The following is a 20,790-nucleotide window of genomic DNA, read 5'->3' on the forward strand; positions in this document are numbered from 1 at the left end:
GGCCTAGCCATTTTGGAAGGCTCACTAAAGCCTGAACCAATGTAAAATTCCGTCAACAAATGTAAGGTAGCCGCTGCTAAACCTTAAACGTTAAAGCTGGCCTCCTCTGGACAACTTAGTGCATGTTTTGCCAAAGGGCAATGGTTCTGTTGGTGGACTTGGAAACAATAAGCAGACTGATGGACTGAAAGGCATAAAATTTATTCAATAATAGGGGGGGAAACCTGCAGACGAAAATCACAGGGCTTACATTCCTTCAATTGTCAGGGGAGCTCATATAGGAAAAACCCTTAGAAAACAGTGGACTGACCCCTTTTGGTAATTGGAGCTGGCTGGGATGCAGCACTGTCTTGAGCTGGTCTACATGGAGCCCCCTCTTCATCAAAGGCTTGCCCTATACAGCTTGGGACCAGGATACCTGAAAGACCTTCTTACCCCTTACATACCCAGTCGATCACTGAGCTCTGCAGGTGAGGGCCTCCTGCAGATACCATCTTATCAGGAGGTTCGTTCTGCACAATATAGGAAACAAACCTTTAGTGTGGCAGCACATGTTTTTTAAATAATGTTTTTAACCCTTTAAAAAAGTTTTTTCTTAACATTTTTTAATGCTGTTTTAATGTATTTTAAGATCTGTTTTTATGATGTTTCAAAGTGTTTTTAACGCTTTGTTTGCTGCCCTGAGCTCCTGCTGGGAGGAAGGGCGGGATATAAATTAAATATCTACTTACACATCTTTGGCCTTAACAATGTCATGTAGTCATGCCAGATTAAAGGATTACTTAATTGCTTGGCAAGCAGCGAAAGGAGATAACTGATGCTATTTGGCTACTATCACACCATCCCCAGATACTTCAAGGGCAAGCTGCCATACCTGAATCCCCCAGTCCCTGGCATTCCATTCAAGTTAACTTCAAAGAAGTGGCAAACATTAGCTGTGATACCAGCAAGGCTGGCCCTCTTCTTGTGAATGCACAGGGTTGAGGGTTCTTGCTTTCTCCCTTGCTACATGTCTGCTTAGAGTCCTTATATGTCGACCGTTAGTTCATTTAAGCTCGCAGGTTATCAACAGAAGTAATCAGTGCAGCAGAGGGTAGAAGAGACCCCACTCAAGAATTCTTGAATCTTGGAAGGTACCAGAAATTTTCTATTTGGGAGTCAGACTTGAGACAGCAGAATAATCTTTAAAATATATACTATTTATTCATATCTTGCACACTGCAACTAATAAAATACATTCTAGGTGGCCTTAGCCAACATTGCAGAGACAGAAATATAGAAATATCAGGAAGAAAGAATTTGCTGGATATCCATTTAACATCAAAGTATAAGACTTTGAAGGCACATCTTTGTTAAAATAAGTTACAATAGAAGAAAAACTTAGTTAAACTCCTAAGTCATATTACAGAGCCAAAATTACAAAGTACATGGAAATGCACCTATCAGGTGTCATGGATGGAATAGTGGGATGATTCCCCTGCATTTTCTTTGACTCACTCCAGCCAGAGTGGAGGGTAATGAGTGCTATAAAACCCGGCCTTTTATACACTTTTTAATCAAAGAGGGGGCATGTTCCCATGGCCTTATCAGCTACAACTTTTTCACTGTGCTTCTTCATGCCACCTCCTTGAAGTCGTTATCCAGGTGCGCCTAGTGTAATTTGTATCAACAACTAGCGTGCTTAACTTTACCATATAAGGGGCTTCCTTGTTGATATAGTCAGAGTGTTTGCTGACTGCCTAGACTTCCTTATCACTTTGTAACTTGCCTCATAACAAAACATTGTTCAGAAGGGAGGGCAAGAAGCCCGTTTTCCAAAGGAGAACTGTTTTAACTCTTTGCAGCTTATGTATCAAAAAGCTGTATGCTAAGCAAATGGAAACTATTTCAGCAATGTTTTTTACACATTTTAAGCCAATATTTGGGCTGACCCATTACAGCTGGGTGCTTCCATGCTAAACAAGTGTACTGCTAGTGGCTTTGCATTATGTCACAAGATGTCATAATAGGGTGTGTTTAAAGGATGTGTTGTGTAGGCCACTTGCCAACATTATCAAAGCCACTACAAGTGGGGTTTCAGGTCGTAAGGTCACAGGAACTAAGTTTTGGCAGAGTTCCACCATAATGGATGATGGCAGCTTGCCAACCCTTGAAGTATCTGGGAATGGTGTAATAGTAGCTGAATGACATCATAGTTATCTCTTTTGGCTGCTTGACAGGCAATCTATATTTTTGGACGATGTTTTGGCTCCAGTATTTGTTAAAATTAAGAACATAAGAAGAGCTCTGCTGAATCAGGCCCATCTAGCCCAGCGCTCTGTTCTCACAGAGGCCAACCAGATGCCCTTGAGAAACCTGCAAGCGAACCTGAGCGCACAGATGCTTTCTCCACCCATGAACAGCAATTGGTATTCAGAAACATTCAGCCTCCAACACTGGAGGTGGAACATAGCCATCATGACTAGTAGCCATTGACAGCCTTACCCTCCATTAATTTGTCTAAACCTCTTAAAGCCATCCAAATTGGTGGCTTTTGCTGCATCTTTTGGGAGTAAATATCATAGCTTAAGTGTGTACTGTGAATGAAGTCTTTTGTCTGTCCTGAATCTTTTAGCTTCATTCGATGTCCCAGAGTTCTAGTGTTAAGAGAGACCTTTTTAAAAACAGGTGTCAAATTGGCCATTTTTGCATCCTCAGGTATAGAGGATATTTTTGTTAGAAGATCAGCAATTTTACATTTAAGTTCTTTAAAAACTCAATTACTACATGTGAGAAGGATCTTGGGATTGTTGTTGATCACAAGATACACAGGAGTCGACAGTGTGATGTGGCTGCAAAAAAGGCAAGTGCTATTTTAGGCTGCAGTCGTGTGAAGTATTGGTTCCCCTCTCTTTAGCACTGGTTAGGCCTCATCTTGAGTACTGCATCCAGTTCTGGACACCATACTTTAAGAAGGGTGCAGACAAACTGGAACGGGTTCAGAGGAGGGCAACGAGGATGATCAGGGGACTGGAAACAAAGCCCTATGAGGAGAGACTGAAAGAACTGGGTATGTTTAGTTTTGAGAAGAGATATGACAGTACTCTTCAAGTACTTGGATGGCTTTAAAAGAAGATTAGACAAATTCATGGAGGACAGGGCTATCAATGGCTACTAGCCATGATGGCTGTGCTCTGCCACCCTAGTCAGAGGCAGCATGCTTCTGAAAACCAGTTGCTGGAAGCCTCAGGAGGGGAGAGTGTTCTTGCACTCAGGTCCTGCTTGCAGGCTTCCCCCAGGCTCCTGGTTGGCCACTGTGAGAACAGGATGCTGGACTAGACAGGCCACTGGCCTGATCCAGCAGGCTCTTCTTATGTTCTTATGTTTGCAATCCTTTCCCTTTATGTTCTTATGTTTGCAATCCTTTCCCTTCAGTTTTGCTTGCATCTTTCTTAAGACAATTAAATTTACTTATCTAAGTGATGATTAGGTGTCCTTTCAGTTTTGGAGAAACTCTTGTATAATACTGCAGAGTTGAGTCAGAAGTGGCTCAGTTTCCATTTCCTTGTTTTGGGGCATTGTGCCCTAACCTTACTTGTAGAAAAAAAAAATTCTCTCACCATCTTCCCTCTGTTTTTTCATGCATCTTTTGTGAGGGATACTTGTGTACTAGGGAAGATATGTTTTTAAGTAGCAGATCAAACTTTCCCCAAACCAAGATTAATTCATTAACAGGCAAAAAACCTTGCGGTTTAAGAATGTACCTATAGCCCACAGCTATTCTATCAAACTTTAAAAAGCAGGGAAATTGGGCAGCTATAGTGAATGCACCAGGGGAGCAGGAGACCTGAACTCCTCTCTGAGATATTGTACTGCCCTACAATTTGGTCAAAATGCAAACACCATTTGGGTTGGTCTTTCACAGTCCGATCCACTTCCTGTGTAGCTTGGAAGAATTTGGTAACGTGCCTATGAGCATATGGTGAGTGGTGGCAACACCTGCAATCTGCCCAAATAATAGAAAGAAGACATGTGCTGTGCTGATCTTGTTTTAGCAGGGAGGAAGCAACATTATTAAGACAGTTGATATAGTTCAGATGGTCACTTTGAATATGTCTGATTTCCTTTGCAATTTTAGTGAAGTTTCCTATAGGAAATCATTTTCTTTTGTTTCTATTTCTGTGAATATGTGAAGTACAGCAACTCTTGGCAAAATTTATACTAAAAAAACTCCAAAAATAATTGTGGAATAATGGCACTGACTTCTGCAGAATAGTCTCCAGTGGACCTCAGGAGTGTCTCAATTTGCACAAGATAAAACAGTGGTAGGTGAAATATATTCTAGCAAAATGCTAGGTGTGCTTTATGTTTTTAATTGTCTGTGCCCACCTTGCCTTAAATGAAGTGGTTTAAACATAGCAGGCTGAAAACATGCATCATCTTTTTTCCAACAGCTAGAGTCATTGCTGAAGTAGCAACATATTGGAATCAGTCTGATTTTTCATCAAACTGCAGGTCCAGATTCCACTGTTAATGCACCCAAAATAGAAATAGAATATAACCTCCAATTTGAAACACAAAAGGCTGTCTTCACCATCATATGACACTGACCATATTTTTTGAGTTCAATGGGATTTATTTCTATGCAACCATGTTTGAAAATGGACTGCCTTCAATTCAATCCCTACCTATGGTGACCCTTTGAATAGGGTTTTCATGGTAAACAATATTCAGAGGTGATTTTGTTACAAAAGGGCAAGACCTCAAGTTTGGGCCTGCCTGTTATGGCCCCCAATTCCCAGGTTTGCCGATCAGGAATTAGAGACGAGACCTGTTAAATTGCAAAAGCTTCCCTTTATTCCTTTGCAAAGGGAGAGATCACCAGAAAGTGGGCTCTCTCTATAAAACAGACGACCATCACATTTATAGGCTGTTATGCGTCACATACATAATCATCAAAGCATCACAGCATCAAAGTGCATTGCTAATCAGAATACATGTTTCATCCGGGGCTTTCCCATCTTCACCTAGTGCCCTTTACATCTGTTTCCCATGGCTCACTTCCCTGTTCTTATCCCAAGTTCCTCTATCCTTGACCTTCTGTTCTGCAAGCTATGTGGGAAAGAATATCTCAAATGCTGAGAAAGCATAGAAGCATATATTTCACTTTTTGCAGACATTAAGCATATGTTCCATTTTACAATTTCACCATTGCCTTCCTCTGAAGCTGAGAGGCAGTGACTGGCCCAAGGTCACCCAGTCAGCTTCATGGCTGTGTTGGAGATTCAAACCCTGGTCTCCCAGGTCGTAGCCCAACACTGACCCAGGGAAGGGGCAGGGAGTAGGAGGAGATTGGGTGGGTGGGCACTGGGCAGAAGGGAAGCCCCTTTCCTTTCCAAAAGGAAAACATTGTAAACAGAATCATTCTTTTTCAGGCTTTCCCACACCTTTTTATTCTACATGTAGCCTCCCACCCAAATTTAAACTAAAGCTGTCCCTGGCCATATCCACACCAGGCCTTTATTTCACTTTGGACAGTCATGGCTTCTCTCAAAGAATCCTGGGAAGTGTAGTTAGTGAAGGGTGCTGAGAGTTGCTAGGAGACGCCCTGTTCCCCTCACAGACCTTTAATCAGAGCGGCTGACTGTTAAACCATTATCTCAGGGGAATAAGAGTCTCATAGCACCCTTCACAAACTACACTTCCCAGGATTCTTTGAGGGAAGCCATGACTGTCTCACATGAAATCAAAGTCTGGTGTGGGTGTGGCCCCCTGATTAGCTAAGCTCAGCAGCTGTGAGGCTTTTAGAACTCTGACAGTTGGTTCTTACTGAGCATGCTCCAGGCATTTTTTAAACTTTTAAACTGCAGCAGATGAAGGTCAGAGTATGGGGCAACGTCAGTGTGAGGATTACAGGTACTCTGTGAACATGGCTGATTTTTAATGAATTTCAACAGATTATGAGAACTCTCAGAGAAAAAAGTCCAAAAGGGCTCTGAGGTTTTTCCCTCTCTTTTTACACTTTGAACTGTCTATTCTCACTGATTGTTTTGTGTATCACCATGAAAATTGAGAGGGTTGTTAAGCAAGCATTTCTGAGTTCAGGACTATAAGTTATGTAAGGTTTTGTTTTGAAATGAGCTTATGGGAAGCCTCAGAATGGCATGGAGGGTATTTTCATTTTAACATTGTGGAATGTGAAAAATCCCCGCTGGCTATAGCATACAGCCACTCTCGTGGCTGTATAATGTAGTCACTTCTCTTTGAATAGCTTGTATTCTTTTTCTGTGTAGCAATTCTATATGTATAGGGAAAATATAGTGGTATGGGAGCCATATATTCTTTTTGTTTTTCAGAAATTTTGCTATGTGACACTGATAACACTGAAGATTAACGAGATTGGTTAAAGTCTAAATTAACAAATTGTAAGTACTGGTTTGATATTGAATTCAGTTACTGTTCATTTTTTGTGGATTGTAAAGACGAAGGGTTATGTATATTTTAACATGTTACATTGTAGTACCCTGTTGTGGCTAATTGCAACTTTAACAGGTTCATGAAACAAACATACATGCACAACATGATTCAATATTTTGCTAATTTTTTTGTTTCTTTTAAGCACAGTAGCATGAAACACTAATAGAACACTAAATTATAAAACACTTGAGCCTCACCTGCTTGGATCATATATACACAACTGGTTTTATTTGGATGGTTGTTCTGTTAACCTCCAGCAGTAGAGATCAAAGACAGAAAAGGGTACCTCCAGTTGTAGCTATGATCAGTCATCTGAGTGATGGTCTTTCTCACTGAGTTTGTTCTCTTTATAAAGTATTATTTTATAGAAGAATTATAATTCTAATCCTAGACTATTTAAGCTAGTGACAGGAAATATAGGAAGCTGCCTTATAACGAGTGAGACTATTGGACCATTAAGTTCCAAATTGTACATGCCAACTGACCAGCACTTCAGGAAGGCATTTTTCTCAGCCCTAACTGGAGATGCCAGAGATTGAATTTGGGATATTTTGCATGCATATCATATGGTCTGCTACTCAGCTATGGTGTTTACCATTTCTATGTGACTTGAGTAAGGCTGATAAATATATTTTATGATTTTTTAATGAATTGCATGTTTTTGAGTAAATGTGCTTTGTGTAAATAAAAAAATAAATGCATAATATGTTACAAGACAGTTGGAGACTTTTCTCTAATAAATGACTTAACAACATCAATAAACAATAATAATTACACATTTAAAACATTGTGCAATTCCAATTGATTCATATCATGTGACCCCTAGAACATTTTTTCTAACTTAACATTCACATCAAAAAGCCCTTGCATGGCTAATTTTTTAAAAAAATAAGTAGCTGGTTCAGGAGGGCCCCAATCCAGATTGGAACCATGGTGTAGGGGGCTTTAACTCCTTGCCCCTGCCACAGTCCCATTTGGTATTGCCCCATGCCAGCTGTTACCAAAAAACCCTGCAATGAAACCATACAAGAGTTAAAGACATGATCATGTGTTGTCTTGTTTAGCCATAACTTGAATGTAATTTACTGCATTGCCAAATAGTTTGAATTGCACATGGTGCCTTATTGACCAAGGCAGCAGAGGCATAAGGACCCTCATGGTAATGGATTACATGTACTGGCCAGTATAACAGCACCCTAAAATTCACTGTAGGTTTATCATTATACCTTCATTACTGCATATAGATTACTAGAATGTGGAAAACTTTCCATACTTCCCCTCCCTCATACAAAGCCTTCAGACTAGCCATCTTCCTCAATCTTGGAGAAACTGCTTTGGCACTTTGATGTGAACATAAGAACATAAGAAGAGCCTGCTGGATCAGGCCAGTGGCCCATCTAGTCCAGCATCCTGTTCTCACAGTGGCCAACCAGGTGCCTGGGGGAAGCCCGCAAGCAGGACCCGAGTGCAAGAACACTCTCCCCTCCTGAGGCTTCCGGCAACTGGTTTTCAGAAGCATGCTGCCTCTGACTAGGGTGGCACAGCACAGCCATCATGGCTAGTAGCCATTGATAGCCCTGTCCTCCATGAATTTGTCTAATCTTCTTTTAAAGCCATCCAAGCTGGTGGCCATTACTGCATCTTGTGGGAGCAAATTCCATAGTTTAACTATGCGCTGAGTAAAGAAGTACTTCCTTTTATCTGTCCTGAATCTTCCAACATTCAGCTTCTTTGAATGTCCACGAGTTCTAGTATTATGAGAGAGGGAGAAGAACTTTTCTCTATCCACTTTCTCAATGCCATGCATAATTTTATACACTTCTATCATGTCTCCTCTGACCCGCCTTTTCTCTAAACTAAAAAGCCCCAAATGCTGCAACCTTTCCTCGTAAGGGAGTCGCTCCATCCCCTTGATCATTCCGGTTGCCCTCTTCTGAACCTTTTCCAACTCTATAATATCCTTTTTGAGATGAGGCGACCAGAACTGTACACAGTATTCCAAATGCGGCCGCACCATAGATTTATACAACGGCATTATGATATCGGCTGTTTTATTTTCAATACCTTTCCTAATTATCGCTAGCATGGAATTTGCCTTTTTCACAGCTGCCGCACACTGGGTCGACATTTTCATCGTGCTGTCCACTACAACCCCGAGGTCTCTCTCCTGGTCGGTCACCGCCAGTTCAGACCCCATTAGCGTATATGTGAAATTAAGATTTTTTGCTCCAATATGCATAATTTTACACTTGTTCATATTGAATTGCATTTGCCATTTTTCCGCCCATTCACTCAGTTTGGAGAGGTCTTTTTGGAGCTCTTCGCAATCCCTTTTTGTTTTAACAACCCTGAACAATTTAGTGTCATCAGCAAACTTGGCCACTTCACTGCTCACTCCTAATTCTAGATCATTAATGAACAAGTTGAAAAGTACAGGTCCCAATACCGATCCTTGAGGGACTCCACTTTCTACAGCCCTCCATTGGGAGAACTGTCCATTTATTCCTACTCTCTGCTTTCTGCTTCTTAACCAATTCCTTATCCACAAGAGGACCTCTCCTCTTATTCCATGACTGCTAAGCTTCCTCAGAAGCCTTTGGTGAGGTACCTTGTCAAACGCTTTTTGAAAGTCTAAGTACACTATGTCCACTGGATCACCTCTATCTATATGCTTGTTGACACTCTCAAAGAATTCTAATAGGTTACTGAGACAGGACTTTCCCTTGCAGAAGCCATGCTGGCTCTGCTTCAGCAAGGCTTGTTCTTCTATGTGCTTAGTTAATCTAGCTTTAATAATACTTTCTACCAGTTTTCCAGGGACAGAAGTTAAGCTAACTGGCCTGTAATTTCCGGGATCCCCTCTGGATCCCTTTTTGAAGATTGGCGTTACATTTGCCACTTTCCAGTCCTCAGGCACGGAGGAGGACCCGAGGGACAAGTTACATATTTTAGTTAGCAGATCAGCAATTTCACCTTTGAGTTCTTTGAGAACTCTCGGGTGGATGCCATCCGGGCCTGGTGATTTGTCAGTTTTTATATTGTCCATTAAGCTTAGAACTTCCTCTCTCGTTACCACTATTTGTCTTAGTTCCTCAGAATCCCTTCCTGCAAATGTTAGTTCAGGTTCAGGGATCTGCCCTATATCTTCCACTGTGAAGACAGATGCAAAGAATTCATTTAGCTTCTCTGCAATCTCCTTATCGTTCTTTAGTACACCTTTGACTCCCTTATCATCCAAGGGTCCAATTGTCTCCCTAGATGGTCTCCTGCTTTGAATGTATTTATAGAATTTTTTGTTGTTGGTTTTTATGTTCTTAGCAATGTGCTCCTCAAATTCTTTTTTAGCATCCCTTATTGTCTTCTTGCATTTCTTTTGCCAGAGTTTGTGTTCTTTTTTATTTTCTTCATTCGGACAAGACTTCCATTTTCTGAAGGAAGACTTTTTGCCTCTAAGAGCTTCCTTGACTTTGCTCGTTAACCATGCTGGCATCTTCTTGGCCCTGGCGGTACCTTTTCTGATCTGCGGTATGCACTCCAGTTGAGCTTCTAATATAGTGTTTTTAAACAACTTCCAAGCATTTTCGAGTGATGTGACCCTCTGGACTTTGTTTTTCAGCTTTCTTTTTACCAATCCCCTCATTTTTGTGAAGTTTCCTCTTTTGAAGTCAAATGTGACCGTGTTGGATTTTCTTGGCAATTGGCCAGTTACATGTATGTTTAATTTAATAGCACTGTGGTCACTGCTCCCAATCGGTTCAACAACACTTACATCTCGCACCAGGTCCCGGTCCCCACTGAGGATTAAGTCCAGGGTTGCCGTCCCTCTGGTCGGTTCCATGACCAACTGGTCTAGGGAATAGTCATTTAGAATATCTAGAAACTTTGCTTCTTTGTCATGACTGGAACACATATGCAGCCAGTCTATGTCCGGGTAGTTGAAGTCACCCATTACTACCACATTTCCTAGTTTGGATGCTTCCTCAATTTCATATCTCATCTCCAGGTCTCCCTGAGCATTTTGATCAGGGGGACGATAGATCGTTCCCAGTATTAAGTCCCTCCTGGGGCACGGTATCACCACCCACAACGATTCTGTGGAGGAGTCTGCCTCTTTTGGGGTTTCGAGCTTGCTGGATTCAATGCCTTCTTTCACGTATAGAGCGACTCCGCCACCAATACGTCCTTGCCTGTCCTTCCGATATAGTTTATATCCAGGGATAACCGTATCCCACTGGTTTTCCCATTCCACCAGGTCTCCGTTATGCTCACTATATCAATGCTCTTCTCTAAGACCAAGCACTCCAGTTCTCGCATCTTGGTTCGGAGGCTCCTAGCATTAGCGTATAGGCACTTGTAAGCAGTGTCTCTCTTCAAGTGTCTTTGGCACTTGTGGTTAGGCCTGTGGTAATTTTGCTCTTCTGAATTTATATGCTGTGCCCCTGCTCTCACAATGCCTACTTCTAGGCCTACCCCTTTTAAAATTTCATCATTTCTTTGGTTTTTATCCCAGGGGGGAGGTTTATTCCGAACCGGACCTTTCTCAGCTCCTGTCGGGTTTCCCCCCTCAGTCAGTTTAAAAGCTGCTCTGCTACCTTTTTAATTTTAAGTGCCAGCCGTCTGGTTCCATTCTGGTCCAAGTGGAGCCCGTCCCTTTTGTACAGGCCCGGCTTGTCCCAGAATGTTCCCCAGTGCCTAACAAATCCAAACCCTTCCACCCGACACCATCGTCTCATCCACGCATTGAGACTGCGAAGCTGGGCCTGTCTGGCTGGTCCTGCGCGTGGAACTGGTAGCATTTCAGAGAAAGCCACCTTGGAGGTCCTGGCTTTCAGCATCCTACCTAGCAACCTAAATTTTGCTTCCAGGACCTCACGGCTGCATTTCCCCATGTCATTGGTGCCAACATGCACCACGACCACTGACTCCTTCCCAGCACTGTCTACCAAACTATTTAAACGACGGGCGATATCCGCAACCTTCGCACCAGGCAGGCAAAACACCTTGCGGTCTACACGCCCATCACACACCCCACTGTCTATGTTCCTAATGATCGAATCACCCACTACAAGGATCCCTCCACCCCCTGGAGATATATCCTCGGAACGAGAGGATAGCGGCTCATCCCCCAAGGAATGGGTCCCTTCTAAGGGATCGTTTCCCTCTTCCTCAGCTGGATGTTCTACTTCCCCGAGACCATTGTTCTCCATGATAGCAGGAGAGCTATCATCGTTGGAGTGGGACACAGCTATAACGTCCCTGAAGGCCTCCTCCACACACATCTCTGCCTCTCTCAGCTTTTCCAGGTCCGCCACCTTGGCCTCAAGGAAATGAAGTCGTTCCCGGAGAGCCAGGAGCTCATTGCACTGAGAGCATACCCACGACTTCTGTCCAACAGGCAGATAGTCGTACATGCTGCAGGCGGTGCAAAACACTGGAAAGCCCCCACACCCCTGCTGGCTTCCTACCTGCATAGTTTTGTTTAAGGTTTATTACGTCAATGGGTTGGAGACTGCGGTTTAGTTGAGGTCAGGGAACAGATGGGCACAGTGGGGGGCCCTGGCCTCCTCGCCCTGCTGCCGAACTCGCTCTGCTGCTTAACTCACCTTGACGCTTTGTCAGCTGGGGCCTTGACGCTTCCTCAGCTGGGGCTCCCTCTAGCTCGTGGAGCAGGCTCCCTCACTAGGGTGCTCTGACTTTATATGTGTGGCTGGTTCCTCCCAGCTACTGCTGCCAGCCAATGATGTGTTACTTGAGGCTGATGGCTATCAGCTGGGGCTTAACTCTTTAGTATTCTCTCAGGCTTCCTTCCTTCGTGAGCGAGGGGCGGGGCTGTTTAAGCTTTTGGCTGCTTTTAATCTAATCAAGGGGCTGCGCCTTCCAGGCAAGTCTTTTGTGTTTGTTTGCACATACACTCCCCCCAAACACAGTTTTCATGTGTCCACTGATGTCATGTTTGGTCTCCCTTGCTATCTCACCTTCGTTAGCTTAGATAAATTTGTTTCCAGCAGCAAATATTTGAAACTATTTTGGTGTTTTAAGGAAGTGAGCACAGGTCATAACCAGATAAAAGAATGTGTTCATGGTGCAAGCAAGGAATGTGTTTCTAGGATTCATCTACAATACCTTTCAAAATGTTAACACAAAATCTTTATTTCAAGTTGATTAGAGTTGTTGCTCAGGAGAACTGAACTAAAAATCATATTAATTAACCATTTTATATGAAAGACAAAAATACATGGTAAATTGCTAGTTTTTGTATTCAGCTTGCATTGCTACATTGAATCTATTGATTGCTGCAATTGTAACCAGAGCGTAGCCTACTTACCCAGTGTGATCAAATCCTGGAAAAGACCCTAAAACAGTGACATTTCATTTACTGGGTTAAGAGTGTGAACTGTATCTGGGTGATGTTGCATTTTGACACTTAACTGCTGGCTAACGCGGAATAACTAGTGCTGCAATCTTCATAGTAGTTGTAAATACCACCCAAAACCCAGCCCAATACAAACAATGTGGTCAGTGGACACAAAATGCTGATTGATTGTTGCGGGGGGAGGGGGGAGAATTGGAACACAGGAGAAATAGGAATAGAATAGAGTATCATGGGAGAGGGCATGGCTGACTGGCTTGGAGGAACATTAGTCTACACTACAACATTTTGGATCCAACTTTTCCCCTCTAATAGCAAAATCAGTGGTGTTGCACCTTTTGTTAAGAAGCAAAACAGGGCCATTGACGAACAATAAAGAGGTTGCTGTATACCTAGGAGAACCCCCAAGGGATGCATGTGTGGTAAATTACTCCCCAGTGGGGGGCAATTTACTTGTTTTTAAAAATTTCACTGAGGACTACACACGTGTGTTTGCACAAGAGGAGCAAACAGCCCAGCAAAGTAGTTAATTGAGCCTCGGCTGTAGCCCAACAGCTTTGAAAGGAATGAGTGGATGTTGCCATGGAGCCTCTGAGCAAGTGAACAAGATAGGAGAGGGAGGAAGGGGGAATAGAGGTTGGATGAAAACTGGAGGTTTGCAGGTTGGGGTTAAATGTGCCCCAAGTCTGAAAATGTTAAGAAATTCTTGACTGCCGGTTCTTGTGCAGGTCAATTACCCTTCATTTTTATGTGACTTGCTCCCATATCAGTGCACATTTTGTTGTTAGGTGACTTCAAGTCAGTTACGACTTATGGTGACCCTATGAATTGGTGATCTCCAATAGCATAAACAACCCTGTTCAGATCTTGTAAGTTCAGGTTTGTGGCTTCCTTTATGGAATCAATCCATCTCTTGTTTGGCCTTCCTCTTTTTCTACTACTCCCTTCTGTTTTTCCCAGCATTATTATCTTTTCTAGTGAATCATGTCTTCTCATTATGTGTGCAAAGTATAATAGCCTCAGTTTCCTCATTTTAGCTTTTAATGATAGTTCTGGTTTAATTTGTTCTAACACCCAATTATTTGTCTTTTTCACAGTCCATGGTATCCGCAAATTTCTCCTCCAACACCATATTTCAAATGAGTTGATTTTTTTTCTTAACACTTTTTTCACTGTCCAGCTTTCACATCCATACATAGAAATCGGGAATACCATGATCTGAATGATCCTGACTTTAGTGTTCAGTGATACATCTTTGCATTTGAGGACCTTTTCTAGTTCTCTCATAGCTGCCCTCCTCAGTCCTAGCCTTCTTCTGATTTCTTGACTATTGTCTCCATTTTGGTTAATGACTATGCCGAGGTATTGATAATCCTTGACAAGTTCAATAACCTCGTCAATTTTAGATTATTTAAAGTTACATAAATCTTCTGTTATTACTTTAATCTTCTTGACGTTCTTCTGCAGTCCTGCTTTTGTGCTTTCCTCTTTAACTTTCATCAACATTCATTTCAAATCAGTACTGGTTTCTGCTAGTAGTGTGGTATCATCTGCATATCTTAAATTATTGATATTTCTCCCTCCAATTTTCACACCTCCTTCATCTTGGTCCAATCCTGCTTTCCGTATGATAAATTCTGCGTATAGATTAAACAAGTAGTGTCATAAAATACACCCGTCCCACACCCTTTCCGATTGGGAACCAATCGGTTTCTCCATATTCTGTCCTTACATTAGCCTCCTGTCCAGAGTATAGATTGCACATCAGGACAATCAGACGCTGTGGAACCCCCATTTCTTTTAAAGCATTCCATAATTTTTCATGATCTACACAAAGGCTTTGCTGTAATTTATAAAGCACAGGGTGATTTTCTTATGAAATTCCTTGGTCCGTTCCATTATCCAACATGTTTGCAACATGATCATAGAATCATAGAACAGTAGAGTTGGAACGGGCCTATAAGGCCATCATGTCCAACCCCCTGCTCAATGCAGGAATCCAAATCAAAGTATTCCCAACAGATGGCTGTCCAGCTGCCTCTTGAATGCCTCCAGGGTTGGAGAGCCCACTACCTCTCTAGGTAGCTGATTCCATTGTTGTATGGCTCTAACGGTTAGGAAGTTTTTCCTGATGTCCTGTGTAGAGCTCTTACAGCTCCGTGGTATACCCCTGAGCTGAGAGCGATGAAACAAGATAGGAGACGGCTTGAGCGGAAGTGGAGACGAACTCCCGATGGATGCAACCATGCGCTGGTAAGTGTTTCCACTAAGCAGTATTTAGAAGCGGTGAGGGTGGCGAAAAAACAATATTTCGCTGCCACTATTAGGTCATCTCTTTCCCTCCCAGTGGAGCTGTTCAGAGTTGTCCGAGGGTTACTCTGTACTAGCCGTCGGGACATGGTAGGGTCATCGATGGTCCGCTGCAATGAGTTTGCTGGACACTTCCAGAATAAGATCTTATGCATCCGCCGGGACTTAGACTCCCAGTTTATAGCAGATGATTCAAATGAGGCGTCCGGAGCGCAGTCTTGTCATGTTTTATTGGATGAGTTTCAGTTGGTTCAGCTCGAGGACGTGGACAAGGTGCTTGGACAGGTACGTGCAACCACATTGGTACTAGATCCTTGCCCCTCTTGGCTAATAAAAGCTAGCAGGGATGGAACATCTGGCTGGGCCAGGGAAGTGATAAATGCCTCTTTACGAGAGGAAGTGGTCCCTGGCTGTCTGAAAGAGGCGGCAGTAAGACCACTCCTGAAAAAACCTTCCTTGGACCCGGAAAATTTCAACAGCTACAGACCAGTAGCAAATGTTCCATTCCTGGGCAAGATCTTGGAACGAGTGGTTGCTGGCCAGCTCCAGGCGCTATTGGATGAAACTGATTGTCTAGATCTGTTTCAATCGGGGTTTAGGCCCGGTTTCGGCACTGAGACAGCCTTGGTCACCCTGTATGATGACCTATGTCGGGAGAGGGACGGAGGGAGTGTAACTCTGTTGATCCTCCTTGATCTCTCAGCGGCTTTTGATACCATCAACCATGGTATCCTTCTGGAGAGGCTTGGGGAGCTGGGAGTTGGGGGTACTGTTTGGCAGTGGTTCTGCTCCTACTTAGTGGGTCGTCTCCAGAGGGTTGTGCTTGTGGAACATTGCTCGACACCGTGGGCTCTGCAGTGTGGAGTCCTGCAGGGTTCGGTTCTGTCTCCCATGCTTTTCAACATCTATATGAAGCCGTTGAGTGTGGTCATCAGGAGCTATGGAGTGCGTTGCCACCAGTACGCTGATGACACACAGCTCTATTTCTCCTTTTCATCCTCTTCAGGTGAGGCTGTCAATGTGCTGAACCGTTGCCTGGCTGCAATAATGGACTGGATGAGAGCTAACAAACTGAAGCTCAATCCAGACAAGACTGAGATGCTGCTGGTGAACGGCTTCCCTGATCGGATGGTGGATATACACCCTGTCCTGGATGGGGTTACACTCCCCCTAAAGGACCAGGTTCGTAGTCTGGGTGTCTTTTTAGATCCTTCCCTGTCACTTGAAGCCCAAGTGGCATTGGTGGCGCGGAATGCTTTCTACCAGCTTCGGCTGGTAGCCTAGCTACGTCCCTATCTGAGCAGGGAGGACCTAACATCAGTTGTACATGCTCTGGTAACCTCGCGACTGGATTACTGCAATGTGCTCTACGTAGGGCCGCCTTTGAAGACAGTTTGGAAGCTACAGCTTGTCCAAAATGCGGCGGCCAGATTAATAACGGGGACCAGGCGGTCAGAACACATAACACCTGTTCTGGCTCGCTTGCACTGGCTGCCAATATGCTTCCAGGCTAGATTCAAAGTGTTGGTTCTAACCTATAAAGCCCTATACGGCGCGGGACCACAATACTTGTCGGAATGCCTCTCCCGATATGAACCTGCCCGTACACTACGCTCTACATCGAAGGCCCTCCTCCGAGTTCCGTCTCAGAGGGAGGCTCGGAGGGTGGTGACAAGATCTAGGGCCTTCTCAGTGGTGGCCCCCGAATTGTGGAACAGTCTCCCCGAAGAGGTGCATATGGCGCCGACATTGTTGTCCTTTCGGCGCCAGGTTAAGACCTTCCTCTTTGCTATGGCGTTTTAATATGTAACTTCTTTTAGTTTTAAATTTTGTTGTAGTTGTTTCTGATTTCTTGTTTTTACATATGTTTATGGTGCATTTCATTATGAGATTTTGAGATGTTTTTGTATTTTTATATTTTCTTGTACACCACCCAGAGAGCTAATGCTAGTCGGGCAGTATAAAAATCTAATAAAATAAATAAATAAATAAAATCTGGCTTCCTGCGACTTGAGCCCATTATTCCGTGTCCTGCACTCTGGGATGATCGAGAAGAGATCCCGGCCCTCCTCTATGTGACAACCTTTTATGTACTTGAAGAGTGCTATCATATCTCCCCTCAGTCTTCTGTTCTCCAGGCTTAACATGCCCAGTTCTTTCAATCTCTCCTCATAGTGCTTTGTTTCCAGTCCCCTGATCATCCTTGTTGCCCTCCTCTGAACCTGTTCCAGTTTGTCTGCATCCTTCTTGAAGTGCGGAAACCAGAACTGGATGCAGTATTCAAGATGAGGCCTAACCAGTGCTGAATAGAGAGGAGCTAATACTTCACATGATTTGGAAACTATACTTCTGTTAATGCAGCCTAATATAGCATTTGCCTTTTTTGCAGCCACATCACACTGTTGGCTCATATTCAGCTTGTGATCAACGACAATTCCAAGATCCTTGTCATATGTCATATTGCTGAGCCAAGTATCCCCCATCTTATAACTGTGCATTTGGTTTCTTTTTCCTAAGTGTAGAACTTTGCATTTACCCCTGTTGAATTTCATTCTGTTGTTTTCAGCCCAATGCTACAGCCTATCAATGTCCCTTTGAATTTTGTTTCTGTGTTCCCCAATTTTGTATCATCTGCAAATTTGATAAACATGCTTTGTACCTCCTCATCCAAGTCGTTAATAAAAATGTTGAAGAGCAATGGGCCCAGGACCAAGCCCTGTGGTACCTCACTTGTTACTTCTGCCCAGTTTGAGAAGGAACCATTGATAAGCATTCTTTGAGTACAATTCTGGAGCCAAATGTGGATCCACCTGATAGTTGCTCCATCCAGCCCACATTTAGCTAGTTTGCTAATCAGAATATCATGGGGCACTTTGTCAAAAGCTTTGCTGAAGTCGAGATATATTATGTCCACAGCATTCCCACAGTCTAGAAGGGAGGTTACCCGGTCAGAAAATGAGATAAGATTATTTTGGCAGGATTTGTTCTTCATAAATCCATGTTGACTCCTAGTAATCACTGCATTGTTTTCAAGGTGTTTACAGATTGGCTGCTTTATAATCTGCTCCACAGTTATTCCAGGGATTAATGTTAGGCTGACTGGTCTGTAGTTCCCCGGTTCTTCTTTTTTTGCCCTTTTTGAAAATAGGAACAACATTAGCTCTCCTCCAGTCATCCAGCACTTCACCAGTCCTCCATGATTTCGCAAAGATAATAGACAGTGGTTCTGAGAGTTCTTCAGCCAGTTCCTTCAATACTCTAGGATACAGTTTATCGGGCCCTGCCAATTTGAACTCGTTCAAAGCAATTAGGTATTCCTTGACCATTTGTCTATCAATCTCAAGCTCCAATCCTGCCCCTTCCACTTCATGTTTCCCAGGAGGGTCACAGGCCCTTTTTTGGGAGAAGACTGAGCCAACGTAGGAATTGAGGACTTCTGCCTTTTCTGTGTCATCTGTTATCATTTTGCCATCCTCATTGAGTAGCTGTGCCACCGTTTCTTTTCTCTGTCTTTTACTACGGACATACCTGAAGAAAGTCCTCAACAGCAGAACAGGTGGAGGATAACAATGTGTATGTTACAACGGCTGTGAAGGCGGATGAAGGCTGCAGCAGATAAAAGACTTCCAATCGTCATGGTATCCATGCCATTGGATCAAAGCCCTTTTCTGTCAAGATTGTGTGTTGATCGTCATGCGCCAATCTCCCCTCATAAAACAAATTCACGCGCAGGTGTCTTCCAACCAAAACAAAACAAAAGCCTCATGGTGATTGGCAAATGGCGACGGGGGCAGGATTGTGAAATCCGGAAGCCCCTAATGGACTGGCACATGGGCGGTGGATACAGACTCAGTCGTCCTGGCTCAAGGACCGAGGCAGTTGAGTAGTTCGGGAGCTATATCCACGACTGAGCAGTCCTATTCAGGATCCACTCTGCTCACCCCATATGGGGAGGGGGCTAGAAAAGGTGCCCTAAACATAGTCTGCCTCATCTCTCTCCCTGACTGGATCAACTCATAAAAGAAAAATGAACTTTGGAATGTGGAATATATGGACATTGCTGGACAATACGGATAGTGAACATCCTGAACGCAGGACTGCCATCATGAGGGAGTTGAGACATTTTAATATTGACATAGCAGCACACCAACAAACTCAAAGAGCAGGAGAGGGACAATTGAAGGAAGAAAAAGGAGGTTACATCTTCTGGAAAGGACTGCCTGAACAAAAATGACGAATACGTGGAGTAGGCTTTGCTATTAAAAATGATCTTGTGAAGCTCTTGTCAGAAGTTCCTACTGGCATTAATGAACAACTCAACTCTCTGATTAAAACTCGCCAAAAACCAGCAGGCAACTATGCTAAATGCTTATGCACCAACATTAGATGCTGATGAAGACATCAAGGAAAATTTTTATGCCCAGCTGAACACCATCTTATCAGAGATATCTAAGGAGGAAAAATTATCCTCCTGGGCAATTTCAATGCAAGAGTTGGGCGTGATTTTGATTTATGGCCTGATATCATCGTTGTGATGTACTCCTCACTAGGGCCATGATGAGTGCCGATGACTGCTGGACAGATCACTGATTAATTTGATCTACTATGGCCATTAATATTGTTCCTCAACGTAGGCTCCAAGGAAGAAAACCAAGGCGTAAAATGAACATCCACGCCCTTCAAGATCCTATTAAGTGAGCCTGCTTTCAAACAACTCTCAAGAAACATCTACCTATGGAACTCCCTGAAAGCATCAAGGAACACTGGAGTAAACTGAAGACTTCCATTATTGCAGCATGTGAACAAACTATTGGATACCAAACTAAGAAACATGGTTTGATGAGAATGATAGTGAGATTGAACATATCATTGACAAGAAAAGGAAAGCCTTCCAGATATGGCAGAAAGACATTAACTGTGCTGCTAAGAAAAAAAACTATGCCAGTGCAAAGGCTGAGGTCCAAAGAAGAACTAGAGAACTTAAGAACGCCTGATGGATAAAGAAAGCTCAAGAAATCCAGCATTTTGCAGATGCTCATGACGCGCAGGGCCTTTTTAATGCCACAAAGGCCATATATGGTCCAACAAATTATGGTACAAATCCCTTATGCTCAATAGATGGTACAAAACTTCTAAAGGACAAAGAGTCTATTGGATTGCGTTGGAAGGAGCATTATCACGACCTCCTTAACCATAACTCTTATGTGGCTGGTGAGGTCTTCTTGCAAATCCCACAACAACAAATTAAGAGATGAGCTTGCAGTATCCCCTAATTTGGATGAAGTCAGTAAAGCCATTAATCAAATGAAGAAATCACATATCGAACAGATGGAAAGCTTTTTAATCTCAGTAAGCTAAAAGCAAAAAGTGAGGTAATTACAACCTCTGTTGTAGTACTTCAATATGCCGATGATAATGTAGTCTCTGCACATTTAGAGGAAGATCTTCAAACTATCCTAAATGTCTTTGCAGAAGCATATGAAAAGCTTGGCCTCTCGCTTAACATAAAAAAACCAAAATGCTTCAGCAGCAAGTGCAAACCAATCCCTCTGTAGCACCGTCGATCCAGCTTAATGGTGCGACGCTAGAGAATGTTGATCACTTTTCTTATCTTGGCAGCCATCTCTCTGTAAAAGCTGACGTCGACACTGAAA

General features: G+C 43.2%; 1 protein-coding gene across 1 annotated transcript in view; it reads left to right on the forward strand.

The window, feature by feature from the left end:
- Positions 1-20,790, forward strand: part of RESF1 (retroelement silencing factor 1) — a 50,478-nt gene that overhangs the window by 4,264 nt on the left and 25,424 nt on the right. The window contains exon 3 of the mRNA XM_061638715.1: positions 6,336-6,404. The gene's annotated coding sequence lies outside the window, so the exon portion shown is untranslated. The remainder of the gene's footprint in view (positions 1-6,335; positions 6,405-20,790) is intronic.

Source organism: Rhineura floridana, chromosome 8 (assembly GCF_030035675.1).
Source record: "Rhineura floridana isolate rRhiFlo1 chromosome 8, rRhiFlo1.hap2, whole genome shotgun sequence".
Taxonomy (NCBI): domain Eukaryota; kingdom Metazoa; phylum Chordata; class Lepidosauria; order Squamata; family Rhineuridae; genus Rhineura; species Rhineura floridana.